We start from the raw sequence: 24,835 nt of genomic DNA on the forward strand, positions 1-24,835 counted from the left end.
GGGATGGGGAAGGGGATGTATTGTTATACATCCCCCCCCGTTCCCCTCCCCTCCCCCGTTCCCCTCCCCCGTTCCCCTCCTCTCCCCTTCCTCCTCCCCCCCTTCCCCCGCCCGGCAATGCCGGGTACTTCCCATGGCCAGCTGTACGTGGGCTGCTCGAGGGTTGGAAAACCAAGCAATCTTTATGTCTTGGCACCAAGTAAGAAAACCAGAAATGTTGTATACCAAGAGGTTTTGAGAAATTGAAAATTGACAAAACGTCATGTAGGAAATGTACTGTGATATTGCTCTAAAATATACATGTTCTTTTCATCATATATTTGTCTTATTCTTATTCCACCCGGGCGAAGCCGGGTACCTCAGATAGTATCTCTATATATATAAAGGAGTGTGTGTGTGTGTGTGTGTGTGTGTGTGTGTGTGTGTGTGTGTGTGTGTGTGTGTGTGTGTGTGTGTGTGTGTGTGTGTGTGTGTGTGTGTGTGTGTGTGTGTGTGTGTGTGTGTGTGTGTGTGTGTGTGTGTGTGTCTGTCTGGATGTCCGCTTATAACTCAAGAACTACACATCGGAGAAAAGTTTTAGACACAGATTCGGAATCAGCATAAAATCACGGTGGTTTTAGGCTACGTTTTATTTTAATATCAATGGTTTAAAAAAACCACGCCAGCTGCAATTCCATGGTGTAAGTGTGTGGCAGCACTTGACGTTCGGGGTGTATTGCAATGGTTTGTCGGGTTTGGCTGTGGGTCCAGAATAGCTCCCATTTCCTATGTTCTTCCACTTTTATTTTGATTCTTCTGTTACAACGCCCTCCTTATCTACCTTATATCCCCCCCGACGAGGCCTCTACATAATTTCATGCGGCAGAATTTCGTGCATTTTGAGTGAAAGAAGTGAGACGAAGTTGTAGGAGGAAGAAGAGGCGCGGTCACTGTGGACTGTGGAGGCCTTGATCGTGAGTGGAAATGGCGGGAATTGCGTTTGTATCGCAAAGTAAAGGATCTGCATTCATTTCTGAACTTGAATTGGTGGATTGTTATACATCTGCATTATTTTTCATAAAAAACTTACTGTTGAACTTGAAGGCTCCAAGCACGGACTATATAAGTATATTATATAGCCCTCATTGAGGTAAAAATTAAAGTAAAAATCCTGCTATCGCTTGCCGAGCTATCCGTTCCTCCCCCTCCCCTCCTCCCCTCCTCTCCCCCCCCCCACTCCCCTCCTCCTCCCCTCTCCCCTCTCCTCCTCCCCTCCCTCCTCTTCGCCCCTCTCCCTCCCTCCTCTTCTCCCTCCCCCTCCCTCCTCTTCTCCCCTCCCCTCCCTCCTCTTCTCCCCTCCCCCTCCCTCCTCTTCTCCCCCCCTCCCTCCTCTTCTCCCCTCCCCCTCCCTCCTCTCTCCCCTCCCCCTCCCTCCTCTTCTCCCCTCCCCCTCCCTCCTCTTCTCCCCTCCCCTCCCCCCTCCCCTCCCCTCCCTCCTCTTCTCCCCTCCCTCCCTCCCCCTCCCCCTCCCCTCCCCTCCCCTCCCCCTCACCTCCCCGCCCCTCCCCTCCCCCTCACCTCCCCTCCCCCTCACCTCCCCTCCCCTCCCCTCCCCCTCACCTCCCCTCCCCCCTCCCCCCTCCCCTACCCTCCCCTCTCCCCCTCCCCCACCTCACCCCACCCCCCACCCCACCTCTCCCCTCCCCCTCCCCCTCCCCCTCCCCCTCCCCCATCCCCTCCCCTCCCCTCCCCCCACCCCCTCCCCTCCCCCACCCCCTCCCCTCCCCCTCCCCCACCCCTCCCCTCCCCTCCCCCCAACCCCTCCCCTCCCCCCTCCCCCCTCCCCCTCACCTCCCCTCACCCCCTCCCCTCACCCCCCTCCCCTCCCCTCCCCCCACCCCCCTCCCCTCACCTCCCCCCACCCCCTCCCCTCCCCTTCCCCCTCCCTCTCCCCCTCCCCTCCCCCCTCCCTCTCCCCTCCCCCTCCCTCTCCCCCCTCCCCTCCCCTCCCCCTCCCCCCTCCCCTCCCCTCCCCCTCCCCCTCCCCCCTCCCCTCTCCCCTCCCCTCCCCCTCCCCTCCCCCCTCCCTCTCCCCCCTCCCCTCCCCTCCCCCTCCCCCTCCCCCCTCCCCTCCCCCTCCCCCTCCCCCCTCCCCTCCCCTCCCCCTCCCCCCTCCCCTCCCCTCCCCTCCCCCCTCCCCCTCCCCTCCCCCTCCCCTCCCCCCTCCCACTCCCCCCTCCCTCGCCCCCTCCCCCTCCCCTCCCCCATCCCCCTCCCCCCTCCCCTCTCCCTCCCCTCTCCCTCCCCCCTCCCCTCCCCTCTCCTCCCCCCTTCCCTCTCCCCCTCCCCCTCCCCCTCCCCCTCCCCTCTCCCCTCCCCCCTCCCCCCTCCCCTCCCCTCCCCCCTCCCACCTCCCCCTCCCCCTCCCCCTCCCCCTCCCTCTCCCCCCCTCCCTCTCCCCTTCCCCCTCCCCTCCCCCGTCCCCCCTCCCCCCTCCCCCCTCCCCCCTCCCCCCTCCCCTCTCCCCTCCCCCCCTCCCCCCTCCCCTCTCCCCTCCCCCCCTCCGCTCTCCCCCCCTCCCCTCTCCCCTCCCCCCCTCCCCTCTCCCCTCCCCCCCTCCCCTCTCCCCTCCCCCCTCCCCCCTCCCTTCCCCCTCCCCTCTCCCCTCTCCCCTCTCCCCTCCCTGCTCCCCTCCCCCCTCCCCTCTCCCCTCCCCCTCCCTCCTCTTCTACCCTCCCCTCCCTCCTCTTCTCCCCTCCCCCTCCCTCCTCTTCTCCCCTCCCCCTCCCTCCTCTTCTCCCCTCCCCCTCCCTCCTCTTCTCCCCTCCCCCTCCCTCCTCTTCTCCCCTCCCCTCCCTCCTCTTCTCCCCTCCCCCTCCCTCCCCCCCTCCCCTCCCCTCACCCCTCCCCGTCCCCTCCCCCTCCCCTCCCCTCCCCCTCCCCTCCCCTCCCCCTCCCCCTCACCTCCCCCTCCACCTCCACTCCCCCTTCCCCCCTCCCCCTCACCTCCCTCTCCACCTCCACTCCCCCTTCCCCCCTCCCTCCTCACCTCCCCCCTCCCCTCTCCTCCTCCCCCCTCCCCTCTCCTCCTCCCCCCTCTCTCCTCCCCCCTCCCTCCTCCCCCTCACCTCCCCCCTCACCTCCCCCTCCCCCCTCACTTCCCCCCTCACCTCCCCCTCCCCCCTCACCTCCCCCCCTCCCCCCTCACCTCCCCCCTCCCCCCTCACCTCCCCCCTCCCCTCTCCTCCCCCTCCCTCCTCTTCTCCCCTCCCCTCTCCTCCCCCTCCCTCCTCTTCTCCCCTCCCCCTCCCTCCTCTTCTCCCCTCCCCCCTCTTCTCCCCTCCCCCCTCTCCTCCCCCCCCATCCTCCTCCCCCCCACCCCTCCCCCCCCGTCCCCCTCCCCTCCCCCCGTCCCCCTCCCCTCCCCCCCGTCCCCTCCCCTCCCCTCCCCTTCCCTCCCCCCGTTCCCCTCCCCTCCGCTCCCCACTCCCCCCTCCCCCTCCCCACTCCCCCCGCCCCTCCCCCCAACCTCCTCACCCCAACCTCCTCACCTCCTCACCTCCCCCTCCCTCCTCACCTCCCCCTCCCCCTCCCTCCTCACCTCCCCCTCCCCCTCCCTCCTCACCTCCCCCTCCCCCTCCCTCCTCACCTCCCCCTCCCCCTCCCTCCTCACCTCCCCTCCCTCCTCCCTCCTCCCCTCCCCCTCCCCCCTCCCCCCTCCCTCCTCACCTCCCCCCTCCCCCCTCCCTCCTCTCCTCCTCCCCCTCCCTCCTCGCCTCCTCCCCCTCCCTCCTCTCCACCTCCCCCTCCCTCCTCTCCTCCTCCCTCCTCTCCTCCTCCCTCCTCTCCCCCTTTCTCCTCTCCTCCTCCCCTCCCTCCTCTCCCCCTCCCTCCTCTTCTCCTCCCCTCTCTTCTCTCCTCCTCCTCCCCTCCCTCCTCTCCCCCTCCCCTCCCTCCTCTCCCCCTCCCCTCCCTCCTCTCCCCCTCCCCTCCCTCCTCTCCCCCTCCCCTCCCTCCTCTCCCCCTCCCCTCCCTCCTCTCCCCCTCCCCTCCCTCCTCTCCCCCTCCCCTCCCTCCTCTCCCCCTCCCCTCCCTCCTCTCCCCCTCCCCTCCCTCCTCTCCCCCTCCCTCCTCTTCTCCTCCCTCCTCTTCTCCTCCCCCTCCCTCCTCTTCTCCTCCCCCTCCCTCCTCTTCTCCTCCCCTCCCTCCTCTTCTCCTCCCCCTCCCTCCTCTTCTCCTCCCCCTCCCTCCTCTTCTCCTCCCCCTCCCTCCTCTTCTCCCCTCCCCCCCTCTTCTCCCCTCCCCCCCTCTTCTCCCCTCCCCACCCTCTCCTCCCCTCCCCCCCTCCTCCTTGGATGGCATTTGCTACCTGAGGGTGACCCATATTTTGCAGCTTTTAAAGCACGTGAAAACGAACTCGGCGTGGAAAATGGTTGCCTACTCTGGGGATGTCGTGTCGTGATCCCGGAAAATCTGCGTTGCAGGGTCATGGATGAAATCCATGACTGTCACCCCGGGATTGTGAAGATGAAGTCACTCGCTAGAAACTATGTGTGGTGGCCGAATCTTGATGCTGATATCGAACATCGTGTTCGACATTGTTACCCCTGCCAGAGCACCCGGAATACACCTGCGAAAGCGCCACTGCATCCCTGGGAATGGCCCAGCGAACCATGGCATCGCCGACATCTCGATTATGCCAGACCTATTAACGGCAGCATGATTCTAATAATTACGGACGCGCACACAAAATGGATTGATGCCTATGTGACACGTGGTACTACGTCAGCCATTGTCATCGAAAGACTCAGACGCTGTTTCGCCACTCATGGTCTGCCCAGGATGATCGTGAGTGATAACGGTTCGTGTTTTTCCAGGGCCGAGTTCGCCGAGTTCACACGTCGGAATGGCATCAAACATAAGTTTATCAGCCCACATCACCAGGCTTCAAATGGCTTGGACAAACGATCCGTGGGAATCATCAAATCCGGAATGCAGAAACTTCAGGAGGGAACCCTGGAAACAAAGCTTTCTCGTCTCCTGTTCAAATACCGCATCACGCCACAATCAACAACCGGTGCAGCTCCGTCTGAGTTATTGATGAAACGACACGTGAGATCGACACTTGACAATCTCAAACCAGACATATCATCAAATGTTTATCAGAGCCAGCTTAATCAAAAGTTGGTGCACGATAAGTCGTCCAACAGTCGCTGTATCAACATCGGAGATCCAGTGTTTGCCCGAAATTTTGGTGCAGGTGCGAAGTGGCTACCGGGGGACATCATCGAGAAGCCAGGTGCACTGTCCTGTGTGATTCACCTGCAGGACGACCGCGAAATTCGTCGACATCAGGACCACATAACCTACCGTCACTGTGAGTCGATAGAGCCTGCAGCATCGTCACAGTCAGAACAACAGTTCGACCCACCACTGCCGGTGATCGTCGTGGCCGCTCCAGCCGGCTCAGATGCCCCGAAAACCTCTGCGAACACTACACCCTTCATGGAGACCAAAGGAATCACCTCGGACTCTGTATCCACTGGTCCACCGCGACACAAAGGAATCACCTCGGACTCTGTATCCACTGGTCCACCGCGACCCAAAGGGATCACCTCGGACCCTGTATCCACTGGTCCACCGCGACCCAAAGGGATCACCTCGGACTCTGTATCCACTGGTCCACCGCGACCCAAAGGAATCACCTCGGACTCTGTATCCACTGGTACACCGCGACCCAAAGGGATCACCTCGGACTCTGTATCCACTGGTCCACCGCGACCCAAAGGAATCACCTCGGACTCTGTATCCACTGGTACACCACGACCCAAAGGAATCACCTCGGACTCTGTATCCACTGGTCCACCGCAACGCTCGATGTGCGAGAGAAAAGCACCCGACCGTTTGAATCTTTGAAGATGTTTTTTCACGTTGACACACGTTCTATTTTCACGTATTTTCATTATTTTCCTAATCGTTTGTACAAATATTTTCATGTTTTTGGAGATGTTGCTTTTGGAATGTTAATTTTGGAAATCTAGCACGTATTGCTCTTGGTAATTTTGGACTTAAAGGGGAGGATGTCATGTATGAAGGTGCAAATATTCCCCGTTTTATCCGGACACCGTGACCGCGGGTTTATTTCCGTTTCCGGAAGTTACGGCTCGGCTCGGATGGCGCTGAGGTGGGTTGGGCCTGTATCTGCAGTGTCAATAAATGTGCAACAATCGATCGTAGTCTGTCGAGATACTTTACACTTTGAATAACAAAATTAATGATAATCGCATATTATTAATGTTACTAGCAACGGTACCCGCCCTATGGGTGGGGCTTCAATTGGGATGCCCAAATGAAAAGGCAAAATATCAGAAATTTAAGGCTTTTTATTTTTATTTTAAACGATTTATATAAACATCCGTTAAATCATATCACACGCAAATCATCAAAATCTAAACAGTAAATAAAATTAAAATATTCACTGTAATAATATCTAAATAATAGAATTTTAATAAAAGCCACATCACTGTTCATATCGGTAAATATTATTCCATCGTGTTTGGAAAAATTGGAAAAAAAATTGGGAAAACTATATAGCCTATTTTATTCCATGGGGTCCCAGGATTACCCACCCAAAATTTCGTTGCGATCGGTTCAGCCGTTTTTGCGGTACCTGGGAATGTACAGACAGACGGACATTTGGTGAATTATAGTAAGACTAGCCGAAAGCACTCGGCGTTGCTCGGGTTCTTTTTGAATGAATTTACTGCTATAATTCAGATTTTACTTGCTCACAGTTTTACGTAGAAGATTGACTACTATAATTCAGCTCAGCTTTTAATTGCGAAATGGGCCCAGCCCGGCCGAGGCGGCCTCGACCGGCCTCACCACCTAGCCTATGGCCTTCCCGGGGCCCGTCCCAACATTTTTAGTTATTTTTGAATGAATTTACTACTATAATTCAGCTTTTACTCGTGGCCTGAAGATTGACTACTATAATTCAGCTCAGCTTTTAATTGCGAAATGGGCCCAGCCTGGCCGAGGCGGCGTCGACAGGCCTCGCCACCTAGCCTATAACCTTCCCAGGGCCCGTCCCAACATTTTTTGTTTCGGAGGTTTCCTCCTATCTTTCACCGTTCAGGAGATTAGCGCGTGCAGACAAACAAACAAACAAAAACTTTCTTTTATATATATAGATAGAAGAAGATAGATAGATAGATGACAAAACAATATTGTTACGGTTTTTAGAACCTTCACTAGTAAATTTTAGTAAATGTTTCCCTTATAAATGTTCCCCTGTAAATATCCCCATCAATTGGTTTGTTAAAGATCGCACCCTAGTTAGTCAATGAACAACACGTAGCGAACCATAGGACCTCTTCGTAGTTATTTCATTATTATGTGTTTCAGTTAAGGATCTGTTCCCAGTAGTTGAATCTGCGTTGCATTAATGAAATAAGAATAGGCTCCAAAGTTCCCTTCAAAAGCGGTGCGAGTGGTTTTCTATCTCCCCACAAGCCGCCATTAGCCATGCGGTCAAACTGAGGAAGAAGGGGGCGGAGCCGCCAGATCACGGGCGTGGCACGCCGACGCACCACCCGAGGCGGAGTCAGCGAGCCCCTACCGATCAACCAGGGCTGGCGAGGTACCATCGTGGGCGTGGCTCCATGAAGCGCGCATTGATTTGCAACACGCGTAATATAAGCACGGCGCGAAGCCTTTTTAGGGGTTGGAAGAAGAAGGCAGAGAGAGTCGGGAGGAAGGCAGAGAGAGACGTGATCCGGAGTTGGAAAAAGAAGGCAAGGGAGAGATGCCTAAGAAGACGGAGCATCCCAATCCCATCGCTGTATGCAACGTTCGCTCGCGGTGAACGAGACGCGCTCGCTGCCTGCCAGGGTTTCCCGCCACGACGCGAGTCGACTCCTGGAGCCGGACCTCGACGCCACCATCTGCCTGGGCCTTCTCATCCCTTCTTCCAGCCATTCCTGCCTGCTATTCCCTTGTCGTGTAAGTCTGTTTGTCCGTCCTGTTTGTTGTCTGGGGTATAATATAAGATTGTTTTAAGGTTTGCCCTGTGTCTTCTTCTTCTTCTGTATATTACTTTCGTTCCTCCTCTTCATTGGTTTTGTACATAATTAATAAATTCCACCTGTTCCTTCTTATTCTTTGGTTTCATTTTCCCCCGATCGCTTTAGTCCTTTCTTTCGATTGAGCACCTGTGGCATGATTTGGCCAACGCTTTATAATCGGGTTTAGTCTCTTGATAACGGCCCGAGTCGCAGCTCGCTTCGCTCGGCGCAATCCAATCACGCTGCGGCCCGGGTGGGAGTATTTTCTCACTTACGGCCGGTGGTAGTACTTAGGTATTAAGACAAATTGGGCTTACAACCCTACTTACCATCGACCGGAAGTGACATCATACCCCCAGGACCGGTCGGACGGCCAGCTTAACAGGACAAGGGGATTAACCCCCTCTTGCTAACGGGAGTGCTGTCCCCCGGATCCGTAACAATGTTAATACTGTTATGTCGGTGGGGTAGTGGGATATATAGATTTAGGTAGATCTGCATCGGTAGGTGCTCCGATGATTGTGGGTAGCAAGAACCATCTCGATGTAAATAATTAGAGGACCTTTCTAGCCCGGATGTCGGATAAGTTGGATAAGTTGGATAAGTTGGATATGTGTCCCCGCCACGATGGGGCGGGGCATGTTAAGTAGTTGTAGGGAATATGTTAATTCTCTTGTACGTCGTTCCCTCTGTGATCATCCCATTGTCCCATATGGCAACGCACATAGATGCTAGCGAGGAATCCATCCCCATTAGCGCACACATTAATTAATTCCCCCCTTATTATAAAACTCACCGAAAGCCAGTTCGGGGCACCACCAATGCAGTTACAGCCAGCCACATCACCAGCTGGCATTGCAACACTCATTGCTCAAGCAGGCTGAGGCCACGCCCACCTTGCGAAGGATTGGTCGAGGGAGGGCCGGTGACGTCAGACGAGAGCCACACCACGAACCGCGAGCCGACATTTTCCCCTTCTGATTCTGGACCTGATAGCGAACGTTCGCATTTTGGCTCGGTCAGCATCGATGTCTCTTCTGCCCTTCTGCCCTTCTCGTTCTGGATCCGATAGCGAGCGGTCGCATTTTGGCTCTGTCAGAATCGACCTCTCCCTTTGCCCTGTTGCTTTGGATTGCCATCTTGCGCTTGGATATTCGGCTTGACCTGGACTCTCTCTGCTCTCTTGCTTTCTCGCTCGCTTGGCCCTCACGTATTCCTCTGCCATCGACTCTCCCCTCTTCGCATCGGACATTGGCGAGTGATTGTGTGCGGGACGTGACCTGTGGTTCCGAACCAAGGAGAGATTGTGTGCGGGGTGTTCGTAAAAAGGCAAAGCACCAAGAACGAAGAGCCGTGGTTTCCATGCCACGTTCGTGAGGAAGGGCATGGCTGGGGAGCGGGCTGCGCACTCGTTCGCCTCGCGCGGGAGGCCTTCATCGAGGCCGGCGAACAAGAGCAAGCCGAGGCCTTCTCGGCACCAAGGTGTTTTGACACGCACGGAGCTGCGTCCGGACAGCGAGTTTCGGGCCGACATTGTTCCTGAGAAGGTTCAAGCAGTTGAGCTGAGTGCACGATAACTCACACTATTTATTTTATCCAGTTATCCTCCCCATTTGTCCGTGTTCAAGTCTGGTGTGGGGACGTCCCGAATTGGAATCGGTTATTTAACCAGCGCGTTTTATTTTGTATTATCGGCATCCGTGGTAATAAACCTGTTTATTTTTGTACATAAAAGCCGTTTCCCGTTCGAGTTATTACTTTGCAGGTTTGAAGACTGCCCGGCGAGATCGTGGCAGGTAAAAGCTCCGCTTCTTCTTCCTCCCCATTCCACCCACGCATATATAGTGAAATCCGCATTCGATCGTCGCCTCATATTAACGCTCGTTTCCATCTGTGATTTCCCTGTCTTCACCGAAGGCAATCACACGACAATACTAATAATGTCCCACTTCCCCAAGGCGTTTTTCCTGAAGTGATAACGTGTATCAATAGCTTATCGTTATAATGGCGTTTCCGTGTGAGCAATGGGAAGTAAAAATATTATATACCACAAACACGTATGATTTGCTTTTTAAACAGTCACTAATGCTCTTTATAACATTAAATGAAGAAATTTGGAGGAATCCCGACATCCGTGAGGTAAGTTTTACTTATGGAACTGAGCGGAGATCTATGGCACTCTATATACCCCACAAGGGTTTGGTTAATAACATGGCCCTTTCTGCCGCTCCCGTCGTGTTTTTCGTAGCGAAGTTTTGAAACTTGCTCCCGCTGTTTAACACGAAACAAAGGGAAGAAGCCCGGGTTGTGCTCATTTACCAAGCAGCTAGCTAGCGCTTGCCAAGCCAGCCATTCCTTAACGGTTTTGAATGGGGTGCTTGCTCGAATGCTTAAACCACTTGGTGATCTCTCCACAAGAAACTTGGTAAATGAACACACACCCGATGTTCTTGAGACCCGACCATAGATCGACTGCAATCTATACACCCCAAATAGTCAGGGCCCTTAGGGATATTTTGGGGCCGTTTGGTTCAAATTCTTCCAAAAGCACCAAATTTGGCCCAGATGTTGCCCATGCCATACTCTTTCGATTTTTGACGGGCGCCCCCCCCCCCCCCCGGGGGCCCCATATTGGCGAAATACTAAATGGCCGCCACCCGGATTAGAGGAAAATCAGTTAAATAACCAAAAGGGTTGGAATCATGTATGATACCACTTTTCATGGGTTTTCGAGGTCGAGGAATCCAATTATGATGATATTTTGATGATTCGAGGTCAAGGTCAACCCTCAAGGTCATCTTAAAGGTCATTTTTGAGTCAAACATGTCGGTTTTTGATTCTTTTGTGAAGATTTACGCGAGGTTCACCATTTTATGTTTCTGGGTTGGGTAATCGAACTCTGACCTTATTTTTGACAATTAGAGGAAATATTTACATGTCGATTTCCTAATTTTCAGGCATGTGCAGTTCATCAGTCTCATTACAAAGGTACGGATTTTGATGTTTTATGAACTGCATGCCATATCCTTGTGTTTAATTTTTGTGCGATCATGATCCGGGTTCATGTATACATGATTGTATACATGTCATAAATATGACGTCATAGGCCATGTGACCTGGCAGCCATATTGGATTTTATGAAAACCTTAAAAATGGATCCCTGCCTTCATTTTTCGATCGATTCATTTTGAACTTTGACCACTTATAGTACGCCATGTGATTGGATGCATATCCTAATTATGACGTCGTAGGTCAGGTGACATGGCGGGATGGACCGGTACGGTCCCCGGATCATACCGCCCTTGGCGCCCATCAACAATCGAAAGAGTATGGCATGGGCAACATCTGCGCCAAATTTGATGCTTTTGGAAGAATTTGAACCAAAATATCCCGAAGGGCCCTGACTAATAGAGGAATGACCCTTTTTTCCGCTCCCGTAGTGAGCGGGTGCAACTAGTACAACAAACCTTGTTTAAAATCACGTGGTTCCCACACAGCATATAATCACGTGTTCATGACATCTTGTTTTCGGACGTCTCTTCGTAGCTCTAATCTGATTGGTTGCCTGGCAAAGCAACCACGTGATCCAGCACGTTCCAGAGTTCTCGAACCTTCGGGTCCGTCTGAAATTGTGAATGTGGTCAGGGACATGATCGTCAAAAAATGGCAATCCCAATGGGACACCACCACGAAGGGGAGGTTTTGTTACAGGGTGAATCCAGACGTGACCCCCCCCCCCCCCCCGTTTGGCTACCCGAGTTGTCCTGCAGAGACCAGGTGGCTCTCTCCAGGCTTAGACTTGGGCACTGTCACCTTAATGCGTACCGTACCTTCACGTGATAGGGTGTCACCCTTCCGGGACTTGCGACCCCTGAAGGGAACCCGAAGATTTTTCCCACTTATTTATGGGATGCCGCCAATATGACGCACCTCGGTTGCTCCTATTTAAAATCGTTAGAGAAGAGGGGGTCGGGGGGCCCGACGTGCCCGCAATTTTTGGTCATTTAAACCAGAAGCATCCTCGTTTGTGCAAGACGGTCCGAGACTTTTGGAAAACGTGTGGCAGACCTATATAGTCCCATGGATGTCCCATGGGCGTCATTTTCAATATATATATTTTTGCAACACAAGTGATGTTCAGGCGCGTGGCGTGCAGGCCTACAGATCCTCACGGCTCTGAAAACCCCCAAAAAACCATTAGAAGAAGAAGAGTTCTCGAAGCCACAGCTTGAATTGCAGTCGCCACCAGATGGAGACGCTCCCTGTGTTCCTTATATGGGATGAAAACATAAACTTCGCGGGGACATAGTGGGTTTTTCTGTGGAGTAAATCGTTCACACGACAAACACACCACACGTTCACACCACAAACACACCACACGTTCACACCACAAACACCACACGTTCACACGACAAACACACCACACGTTCACACGACAAACACCCCACACGTTCACACGACAAACACACCACACGTTCACACGACAAACACACCACACGATCACACGACAAACACCCCACACGTTCACACGACAAACACACCACACGTTCACACGACAAACACCCCACACGTTCACACGACAAACACACCACACGTTCACACGACAAACACACCACACGTTCACACCACAAACACACCACACGTTCACACCACAAACACACCACACGTTCACACGACAAACACACCACACGATCACACGACAAACACCCCACACGTTCACACGACAAACACCCCACACGTTCACACGACAAACACACCACACGTTCACACGACAAACACCCCACACGTTCACACGACAAACACGCCACACGTTCACACGACAAACACGCCACACGTTCACACCACAAACACACCACACGTTCACACCACAAACACACCACACGTTCACACGACAAACACACCACACGATCACACGACAAACACCCCACACGTTCACACGACAAACACCCCACACGTTCACACGACAAACACACCACACGATCACACGACAAACACCCCACACGTTCACACGACAAACACACCACACGTTCACACGACAAACACCCCACACGTTCACACGACAAACACACCACACGATCACACGACAAACACCCCACACGTTCACACGACAAACACACCACACGTTCACACGACAAACACCCCACACGTTCACACGACAAACACACCACACGTTCACACGACAAACACACCACACGATCACACGACAAACACCCCACACGTTCACACGACAAACACCCCACACGTTCACACGACAAACACACCACACGATCACACGACAAACACCCCACACGTTCACACGACAAACACACCACACGTTCACATGACAAACACCCCACACGTTCACACGACAAACACACCACACGATCACACGACAAACACACCACACGTTCACACGACAAACACCCCACACGTTCACACGACAAACACCCCACACGTTCACACGACAAACACACCACACGTTCACACGACAAACACCCCACACGTTCACACGACAAACACCCCACACGTTCACACGACAAACACCCCACACGTTCACACGACAAACACCCCACACGTTCACACGACAAACACCCCACACGTTCACACGACAAACACACCACACGTTCACACGACAAACACACCACACGATCACACGACAAACACCCCACACGTTCACACGACAAACACCCCACACGTTCACACGACAAACACACCACACGATCACACGACAAACACCCCACACGTTCACACGACAAACACACCACACGTTCACACGACAAACACCCCACACGTTCACACGACAAACACACCACACGATCACACGACAAACACCCCACACGTTCACACGACAAACACACCACACGTTCACACGACAAACACCCCACACGTTCACACGACAAACACCCCACACGTTCACACGACAAACACACCACACGTTCACACGACAAACACCCCACACGTTCACACGACAAACACCCCACACGTTCACACGACAAACACCCCACACGTTCACACGACAAACACACCACACGATCACACGACAAACACACCACACGTTCACACGACAAACACCCCACACGTTCACACGACAAACACACCACACGATCACACGACAAACACCCCACACGTTCACACGACAAACACACCACACGTTCACACGACAAACACCCCACACGTTCACACGACAAACACCCCACACGTTCACACGACAAACACCCCACACGTTCACACGACAAACACCCCACACGTTCACACGACAAACACCCCACACGTTCACACGACAAACACCCCACACGTTCACACGACAAACACCCCACACGTTCACACGACAAACACCCCACACGTTCACACGACAAACACCACACACGTTCACACGACAAACACACCACACGTTCACACGACAAACACCCCACACGTTCACACGACAAACACACCACACGTTCACACGACAAACACACCACACGTTCACACGACAAACACACCACACGTTCACACGACAAACACACCACACGTTCACACGACAAACACACCACACGTTCACACGACAAACACACCACACGTTCACACGACAAACACACCACACGATCACACGACAAACACCCCACACGTTCACACCACAAACACACCACACCACACGTTCACACGACAAACACACCACACGTTCACACGACAAACACACCACACGTTCACACCACACCACACGTTCACACGACAAACACACCACACGATCACACGACAAACACACCACACGTTCACACGACAAACACACCACACGTTCACACCACAAACACACCACACGTTCACACGACAAACACACCACACGATCACACGACAAACACACCACACGATCACACGACAAACACACCACACGATCACACGACAAACACACCACACGTTCACACGACAAACACACCACAAGTTCACACGACAAACACACCACACGTTCACACCACACCACACGTTCACACGACAAACACACCACACCACACGACAAACACACAACACCACACGTTCACACGACAAACACACCACACGTTCACACGACAAACACACCACACGTTCACACGACAAACACACCACACGTTCACACGACAAACACAACACACGTTCACACGACAAACACACCACACGTTCACACGACAAACACACCACACGTTCACACCACAAACACCCCACACGTTCACACGACAAACACACCACACGTTCACACCACAACACACGTTCACACGACAAACACCCCACACGTTCACACGACAAACACACCACACGTTCACACGACAAACACACCACACGTTCACACCACACCACACGTTCACACGACAAACACACCACACGATCACACGACAAACACACCACACGATCACACGACAAACACACCACACGTTCACACGACAAACACACCACAAGTTCACACGACAAACACACCACACGTTCACACCACACGTTCACACGACAAAGACACCACACCACACGTTCACACGACAAACACACCACACCACACGACAAACACACCACACCACACGTTCACTTCACACGACAAACACACCACACGTTCACACGACAAACACACCACACGTTCACACGACAAACACACCACACGTTCACACGACAAACACAACACACGTTCACACGACAAACACACCACACGTTCACACGACAAACACACCACACGTTCACACGACAAACACACCACACGTTCACACGACAAACACACCACACGTTCACACGACAAACACACCACACGTTCACACCACAAACACACCACACGTTCACACCACAAACACACCACACGTTCACATGTCAAACACACCACACGTTCACACGACAAACACACCACACGTTCACACGACAAACACACCACACGTTCACACCACAAACACACCACACGTTCACACCACAAACACACCACACGTTCACACGACAAACACACCACAAGTTCACACGACAAACACACCACAAACACACCACACCACACGTTCACACGACAAACACCACACGTTCACACGACAAACACACCACAAGTTCACACGACAAACACACCACACGATCACACGACAAACACACCACAAGTTCACACGACAAATACACCACACGTTCACACCACAAACACAACACACGTTCACACGACAAACACACCACACGTTCACACCACAAACACACCACAAGTTCACACGACAAACACACCACACGTTCACACCACACCACACGTTCACACCACAAACACACCACACCACACGTTCACACGACAAACACACCACACCACACGTTCACACCACACAAACACACCACACGTTCACAGCACACAAACACACCACACGTTCACGACAAACACACCACACAAACACACCACACGACCACACCACAAACACACGACACGTTCACACCACACCACAAACATGATCATGTGCGTGTTCATCAACCGTTACATTTTCATTTAATGAATCGTCACCTGGATTTTATTGTATCTTTCGTTGTAATCACGTGCCGGTAAGTGACTCACCTGTATTATTTATCTTAAGGTGTATATAACTAGAAAGTGTGAGCTCGAATGTTCTTTCCCTTGTGTTCCGGTGCCGGTATTGATGATAAAACTCTTTATTTCACATTCCTCGTGTTCGAGACGAAGCGTTATTATTATTATTATTTTGAGAAAGAGCGAAAATATCAAGATAATAAAGAATGTAAAATATCATTTACATTTAGTTTTACCTGGTAAAGAAGTAAATTTAATCACATTCACATTCTACTTCCTGTTGTTTGAGGCCTACTTTGTGTCGTGTCCGGCTGTGCTTTTTATTAGGGACACGATCGTTTTACTTTGAGCTTTTTTACATTTTTTATGATTTATCTTCGTCTAATTTCATGTGGAGCCTTTTGTTTCGGACACACCTGATTTTACCTTCTATCAACCAGGTAAACTGAGGAACTAACGGATTCAAACGACTCGATTTGTTCAACTGAGGTAACGCTTTCCTCGCATTGCCATTGGGTTTATCGGTGTGTGGTGAAATTATTCATTTTGTGCAATACACCTGTACCTGCCATGAAAATGTAGCGCACCTTACATTCATCACGATACACCTGTACCTGTCATGAAAATGTAACACACCTTACATTCATCAGAATACACCTCCACCTGTCATGAAAATGTTTCAACAACACACCTTGCGTTCATCACAATACACCTGTACCTGGCATGAAAATGTAACGCACCTTACATTCATCACGATACACCTGTACCTGTCATGAAAATGTAACACACCTTACATTCATCAGAATACACCTCCACCTGTCATGAAAATGTTTCAACAACACATCTTGCGTTCATCACAATACACCTGTACCTGGCATGAAAATGTAACACACCTTACATTCATCACGATACACCTGTACCTGCCATGAAAATGTAACACACCTTAGTCCTTACATTCATCACGATACACTTGTACCTGTCATGAAAATGTAACACACCTTACATTCATCACGATACACCTGTACCTGTCATGAAAATGTAACACACCTTACATTCATCACGATACACCTGTAACTGTCATGAAAATGTAACTCGCCTTACATTCATCACAATACACCTGTACCTGTCATGAAAATGTAACACACCTTACATTCATCACGATACACCTGTACCTGTCATGAAAATGTAACACACCTTACATTCATCACGATACACCTGTACCTGTCATGAAAATGTAACTCGCCTTACATTCATCACAATACACCTGTACCTGTCATGAAAATGTAACACACCTTACATTCATCACAATACACCTATAAAAACCACCTTTAGAGGCCATTTTTCCCCACAAAGCGGGGGTTGGCCTTTTTCGGGGACCGTGGTTGTTGTTGTTTTTTGGTCCCCTTTTTGAAGCAATGTTTTACGGCCGGATGCCCTTCCTGACGCCAACCCTTTTTGCCGCCTTCAACGACAAACAGGGAATTACCAGTGAACTGGTACTCAATTAGCCGACCTCGGAAGGATGACAGGCTGAGTCAACCCCCCTCGCATTAATTCAGCGATCGACCGGGATTCGAACCCAGGATCCTAGGATCCTAAGCCGGCACACCAGCCGCTAGCCCAACACCAGGGTTCACAATACACCTATACCTGTCATGAAAATGTAACACACCGTACATTCATCAGAATACACCTCTACATGTCGTCAAAATGTTTCAACAACACACCTTGCGTTCATCACAATACACCTGTACCTGTCATGAAAATGTAACACACCTTACATTCATCACGATACACCTGAACCTGCCATGAAAATGTAGCGCACCTTACATTCATCACGATACACCTGTACCTGTCATGAAAATGTAACACACCTTACATTCATCAGAATACACCTCCACCTGTCATGAAAATGTTTCAACAACACACCTTGCGTTCATCACAATACACCTGTACCTGGCATGAAAATGTAACGCACCTTACATTCATCACGATACACCTGTACCTATCATGAAAATGTAACACACCTTACATTCATCACGATACACCTGTACCTGCCATGAAAATGTAACACACCTTAGTCCTTACATTCATCACGATACACTTGTACCTGTCATGAAAATGTAACACACCTTACATTCATCACGATACACCTGTACCTGTCATGAAAATGTAACACACCTTACATTCATCACGATACACCTGTACCTGCCATGAAAATGTAACACACCTTACATTCATCACGATACACCTGTACCTGTCATGAAAATGTAACACACCTTACATTCATCACGATACACCTGTACCTGTCATGAAAATGTAACTCGCCTTACATTCATCACAATACACCTGTACCTGTCATGAAAATGTAACACACCTTACATTCATCACAATACACCTGTACCTGTCATGAAAATGTAACACACCTTACATTCATCAGAATACACCTCTACCTGTCGTCAAAATGTTTCAACAACACACCTTGCGTTCATCACAATACACCTGTACCTGTCATGAAAATGTTTCAACAACACACCTTGCGTTCATCACAATACACCTGTACCTGGCATGAAAATGTAACACACCTTACATTCATCACGATACACCTGTACCTGTCATGAAAATGTAACACGTTACATTCATCACAATACACCTCTCCCTGTCATGAAAATGTAACACACCTTACATTCCTCACGATACACCTGTACCTGTCATGAAAATGTAACACACCTTACATTCATCATGATACACCTGTACCTGTCATGAAAATGTTTCAACAACACACCTTACATTCATCACGATACACCTGTACCTGTCAAGAAAATGTTTCAACAACACACCTTGCGTTCATCACAATACACCTGTACATGTCATGAAAATGATTAAACAACACACCTTATATTCATCACATTACTTGCACAAGATCCATGCAGGTTCTTCAAACTTCTCTGGTTGTCGTTTGTTGTTCGAAATCATTCTGTATTGGAATGCTGATCCTCGTTCATATAAATCTGGAATGCTGATCCTCGTTCATATAAATCTGGAATGCTGATCCTCGTTCATATAAATCTGGAATGCTGATCCTCGTTCATATAAATCTGGAATGCTGATCCTCGTTCATATAAATATGGAATGTTGATCCTCGTTCATATAAATCTGGAATGCTGATCCTTATTCATATAAATATGCAATGCTGATCCTCGTTCATATAAATCTGGAATGCTGATCCTCGTTCATATAAATCTGGAATGCTGATCCTCGTTCATATAAATCTGGAATGCTGATCCTCGTTCATATAAATCTGGGATGCTGATCCTCGTTCATATAAATCTGGAATGCTGATCCTCGTTCATATCAATCGAACGCTGATCCTCGTTCATATCAATCGAATGCTGATCCTCGTTCATATCAATCGAACGCTGGTCCTCGTTCATATCAATCTGGAATACTGATCCTCGTTCATATCAATCTGGAATGCTGATCCTCGTTCATATAAATCTGGAATGCTGATCCTCGTTCATATAAATCTGGAATGCTGATCCTCGTTCATATAAATCTGGAATGCTGATCCTTGTTCATATAAATCTGGAATGCTGATCCTCGTTCATATAAAACTGGAATGCTGATCCTCGTTCATATCAATCGAACGCTGATCCTCGTTCATATCAATCGAACGCTGATCCTCGTTCATATCAATCGAACGCTGGTCCTCGTTCATATCAATCTGGAACGCTGATCCTCGTTCATATAAATCTGGAATACTGATCCTCGTTCATATAAATCTGGGATGCTGATCCTCGTTTATATCAATCGAACGCTGATCCTTGTTCATATCAAGCTGGAACGCTGATCCTTGTTCATATCAAGCTGGAACGCTGATCCTTGTTCATATCAAGCTGGAACGCTGATCCTTGTTCATATCAAGCTGGAACGCTAATCCAAGTTCATATCAATCTGGAACGCTGATCCTCGTTAATATAAATCTGGAACGCTGATCCTCGTTAATATAAATCTGGAACGCTGATCCTCGTTAATATAAATCTGGAACGCTGATCCTCGTTAATATAAATCTGGAACGCTGATCCTCGTTCATATAAATCTGGAACGCTGATCCTCGTTAATATAAATCTGGAACGCTGATCCTCGTTCATATAAATATGCAATGCTGATCCTCGTTCATATAAATATTCAATGCTGATCCTCGTTCATATAAATATGCAATGCTGATCCTCGTTCATATAAATATGGAATGCTGATCCTCGTTCATATAAATATGGAATCCCGATCCTCGTTCATATAGATATGCAATGCTGATCCTTGTTCATATAAATCTGGAATGCTGATCCTCGTTCATATAAATCTGGAATGCTGATCCTCGTTCATATAAATCTGGAATGCTGATCCTCGTTCATATAAATCTGGAATGCTGATCCTTGTTCATATAAATCTGGAATGCTGATCCTCGTTCATATAAATCTGGAATGCTGATCCTCGTTCATATAAATCTGGAATGCTGATCCTCGTTCATATAAATCTGGAATGCTGATCCTCGTTCATATCAATCGAACGCTGATCCTCGTTCATATCAATCGAACGCTGGTCCTCGTTCATATAAATCTGGAATGCTGATCCTCGTTCATATAAATCTGGAATGCTGATCCTCGTTTATATCAATCGAATGCTGATCCTTGTTCATATCAAGCTGGAACGCTGATCCTTGTTCATATCAAGCTGGAACGCTGATCCTTCATATCAAGCTGGAATGCTGATCCTTGTTCATATCAAGCTGGAACGCTGATCCTCATTCATATAAATCTCGAACGCTGATCCTCGTTCATATAAATCTCGAACGCTGATCCTCGTTCATATAAATCTGGAACGCTGATCCTCGTTCATATAAACCTGGAACGCTGATCCTCGTTCATATAAACCTGGAACGCTGATCCTCATTCATATAAACCTGGAACGCTGATCCTCGTTCATATAAACCTGGAACGCTGATCCTCGTTCATATAAATATGCAATGCTGATCCTCGTTCATATAAATATTCAATGCTGATCCTCGTTCATATAAATATGCAATGCTGATCCTCGTTCATATAAATATGGAATGCTGATCCTCGTTCATATAAATATGGAATCCCGATCCTCGTTCATATAGATATGCAATGCTGATCCTTGTTCATATAAATCTGGAATGCTGATCCTTGTTCATATAAATCTGAAATGCTGATCCTCGTTCATATAAATCTGGAATGCTGATCCTCGTTCATATAAATCTGGAATGCTGATCCTTGTTCATATAAATATGGAATGCTGATCCTCGTTCATATAAATCTGGAATGCTCATCCTCGTTCATATAAATCTGGAATGCTGATCCTCGTTCATATAAATCTGGAATGCTGATCCTCGTTCATATAAATCTGGAATGCTGATCCTCGTTCATATAAATCTGGAATGCTGATCCTCGTTCATATAAATCTGGAATGCTCATCCTCGTTCATATAAATCTGGAATGCTGATCCTCGTTCATATAAATCTGGAATGCTGATTCTCGTTCATATAAGTCTGGAATGCTGATCCTCGTTCATATGTCTGGAATGCTGATCCTCGTTCATATAAATCTGGAATGCTCATCCTCGTTCATATAAATCTGGAATGCTGATCCTCGTTCATATAAATCTGGAATGCTGATCCTCGTTCATATAAATCTGGAATGCTGATCCTCGTTCATATAAATCTGGAATGCTCATCCTCGTTCATATAAATCTGGAATGCTGATCCTCGTTCATATAAATCTGGAATGCTGATCCTCGTTCATATAAATCTGGAATGCTGATCCTCGTTCATATAAATCTGGAATGCTGATCCTCGTTCATTTAAAAATGGAATGCTGATCCTCGTTCATATAAATCTGGAATGCTGATCCTCGTTCATATAGATATGCAATGCTGATCCTCGTTCATATAGATATGCAATGCTGATCCTCGTTCATATAGATATGGAATGCTGATCCTCGTTCATATAAATATGGAATGCTGATCCTCGTTCATATAAATATGCAAAGCTGATCCTCGTTCATATCAATCTGGAACGCTGATCCTCGTTCATATCAATCTGGAACGCTGATCCTCGTTCATATCAATCTGGAACGCTGATCCTCGTTCATATCAATCTGGAATGCTGATCCTTGTTCATATCAATCTGGAACGCTGATCCTCGTTCATATCAATCTGGAACGCTGATCCTCATTCATATCAATCAGGAACGCTGATCCTCGTTCATATAAATATGGAACGCTGATCCTCGTTCATTTAAATCTGGAACGCTGATCCTCGTTCATATCAATCTGGAATGCTGATGCTGACCTTCGTTCATGCAGGCCGGGGCCCTGACCCTCGTTCATGCAGGCCGGGGCCCTGACCCTCGTTCATGCAGGCCTGGGTCCTGACCCTCGTTCATGCAGGCCTGGGTCCTGACCCTCGTTCATGCAGGCCTGGGTCCTGACCTTCGTTCATGCAGGCCGGAGTCCTGACCCTCGTTCATGCAGGCCTGGGTCCTGACCTTCGTTCATGCAGGCCGGGGCCCTGCCCCTCGTTCATGCAGGCCTGGGTCCTGACCTTCGTTAATGCAGGCCGGGGCCCTGCCCCTCATTCATGCAGGCCTGGGTCCTGACCTTCGTTCATGTAGGCCGGGGTCCTGACCCTCGTTCACACAAGTCAGAGTGATCTTGTAATCGTTTTGTATTCCCCATCAAGTCGAGATGTCAGTTTGATATTTGAGAATAATTCATAGCTATTAAATCGAGTTGAATGTTTTTTAAACTATTAGCATTGGTGATGTAGCATCCCCAAACCAAAAGTATATATAATATATAATTTTCATGCAAGTTTCCATAGTTTATAACCCTTCAACATGCTATCGTATATTTCAAGATGTCCAAACGTTTGTTTTCCTTTTCCGAAATGTGGAGTGTGTTTAGTTACCAAGCAGCGAGTTGACGAGCGCTCTTCAAGGAACTTGGTAACTGAACACACGCACTCCTGATAACTTCATATTGCAAAGCCATTTCTTTGTTTCACAAACTATCCTTCGTGCTTTGTCATTTAAAGGGAGTCCACCCTCTGCAGTGACATCACTCATCATCCAGACAGACAGATGGGCAGCAGCCTCTTCCTTCTCTTCAGACAAACACTTGGAATATGTCTTTCAATCATAAAAAATGCCACACTCACTATGTCTCTCTGAAAGGACAGTTCCGCAAACCATCCCATGTACTTTCTCAACAACTGTCTCGAAGACGTTGTCACTCCAACTTTTTTGTCTCACTCTCAGCCATGATCTCTCTCGGGTAAGCCACATTTCAAAGTTGGCCTGTGAAGCACTGGGCATCCATCTTCCTTCATCTAAAGTCCTTCCTTGGCACACCAGAACTCCTATCCACCTACAAGGCATTCGTCAGTAGATTTATGGCGTACTGCTTTCCTTTCTGGGCTGGCTATCCTGCCTTGCATCTTGCTCATTTTGACGCTGTGCAAACCAAGGCTTTCAAGATCATTGGAAACTCTCGCGATGTATCGAGTCCATGGGCCTATCACTTTCTCATTGCCGACAGGCCAGTGGTCTATTTGTCTTCTTTCGCCTCATGTCTTGTCTTGCACCCTCTGCCCTCTCCGTGCTCTGTCCCCCCTCTCCTCTCCCTCCCTCGCCAAGTATTCGCAGGACGCACATGGTCGACCAGCAACCCTCTCCTCGTGATACTCTAAATCCAGAACCACTGCTCATCTCCACTCATTTATTCCTCTCTGTTCCTGATCGTGGTACCGCCTTACACACTCTCTTCAATGTCATTCTTCCATCCGGGTCTTTAAGGTCTTTAAACTGTTCACCACCATCTCATCCCCCATCCAACACCATGATCTTATCTGCACCCGTTAAATCACACCCACCTCTCCCAAAAACATTGCATATGTATCGTATCGATCTTGTCCACCCCTTGTGTTCTCCCCTAACCCTTTTTGTTATTATTGCATTTAATATAGGGTATTGCATTTAAGATAGGGTATTGCAAGTCAATTTGCTTGTCTGTCTGTCTGTCTGTCTGTCTGTTTGTTTGTCCGCACAGAATAAATATGATTTTCTCTGCAACCGTTGGTCCGATTGACAGGAAATTTTCACCATAGGTGCAACTCCACCTGTATAATTTTTTAAATGATAATTACGACGTCATACGTCACGTGGTTTGGCCGCCATTTTGGAAAAATCGAAAATATTTGCACCTCTATCTCCGAAAGCACTGAATTGAAAAAATTGAGACATGGCTCATTGTAAAGAACT

The 24,835-nt window shown here is 49.5% G+C and overlaps 1 protein-coding gene across 4 annotated transcripts in view; it reads left to right on the top strand.

Moving 5' to 3' along the window:
- Nucleotides 1-16,762: 16,762 nt before the first annotated feature.
- Nucleotides 16,763-24,835, top strand: part of CLASRP (CLK4 associating serine/arginine rich protein) — a 172,883-nt gene continuing 164,810 nt past the window's right edge. For 2 of the 4 annotated variants that reach the window (XR_013624878.1, XM_078786331.1), the window contains exon 1: nucleotides 16,784-16,986. The gene's annotated coding sequence lies outside the window, so the exon portion shown is untranslated. Of the gene's footprint in view, nucleotides 16,987-24,835 lie in introns of all 4 variants that reach the window. The other 2 variants (XM_078786329.1, XM_078786330.1) reach the window with 2 other exon arrangements.

The sequence above is a fragment of the Myxine glutinosa genome, chromosome 11 (genome assembly GCF_964187855.1).
Source record: "Myxine glutinosa chromosome 11, kmMyxGlut1.1, whole genome shotgun sequence".
NCBI classification, from domain to species: domain Eukaryota; kingdom Metazoa; phylum Chordata; class Myxini; order Myxiniformes; family Myxinidae; genus Myxine; species Myxine glutinosa.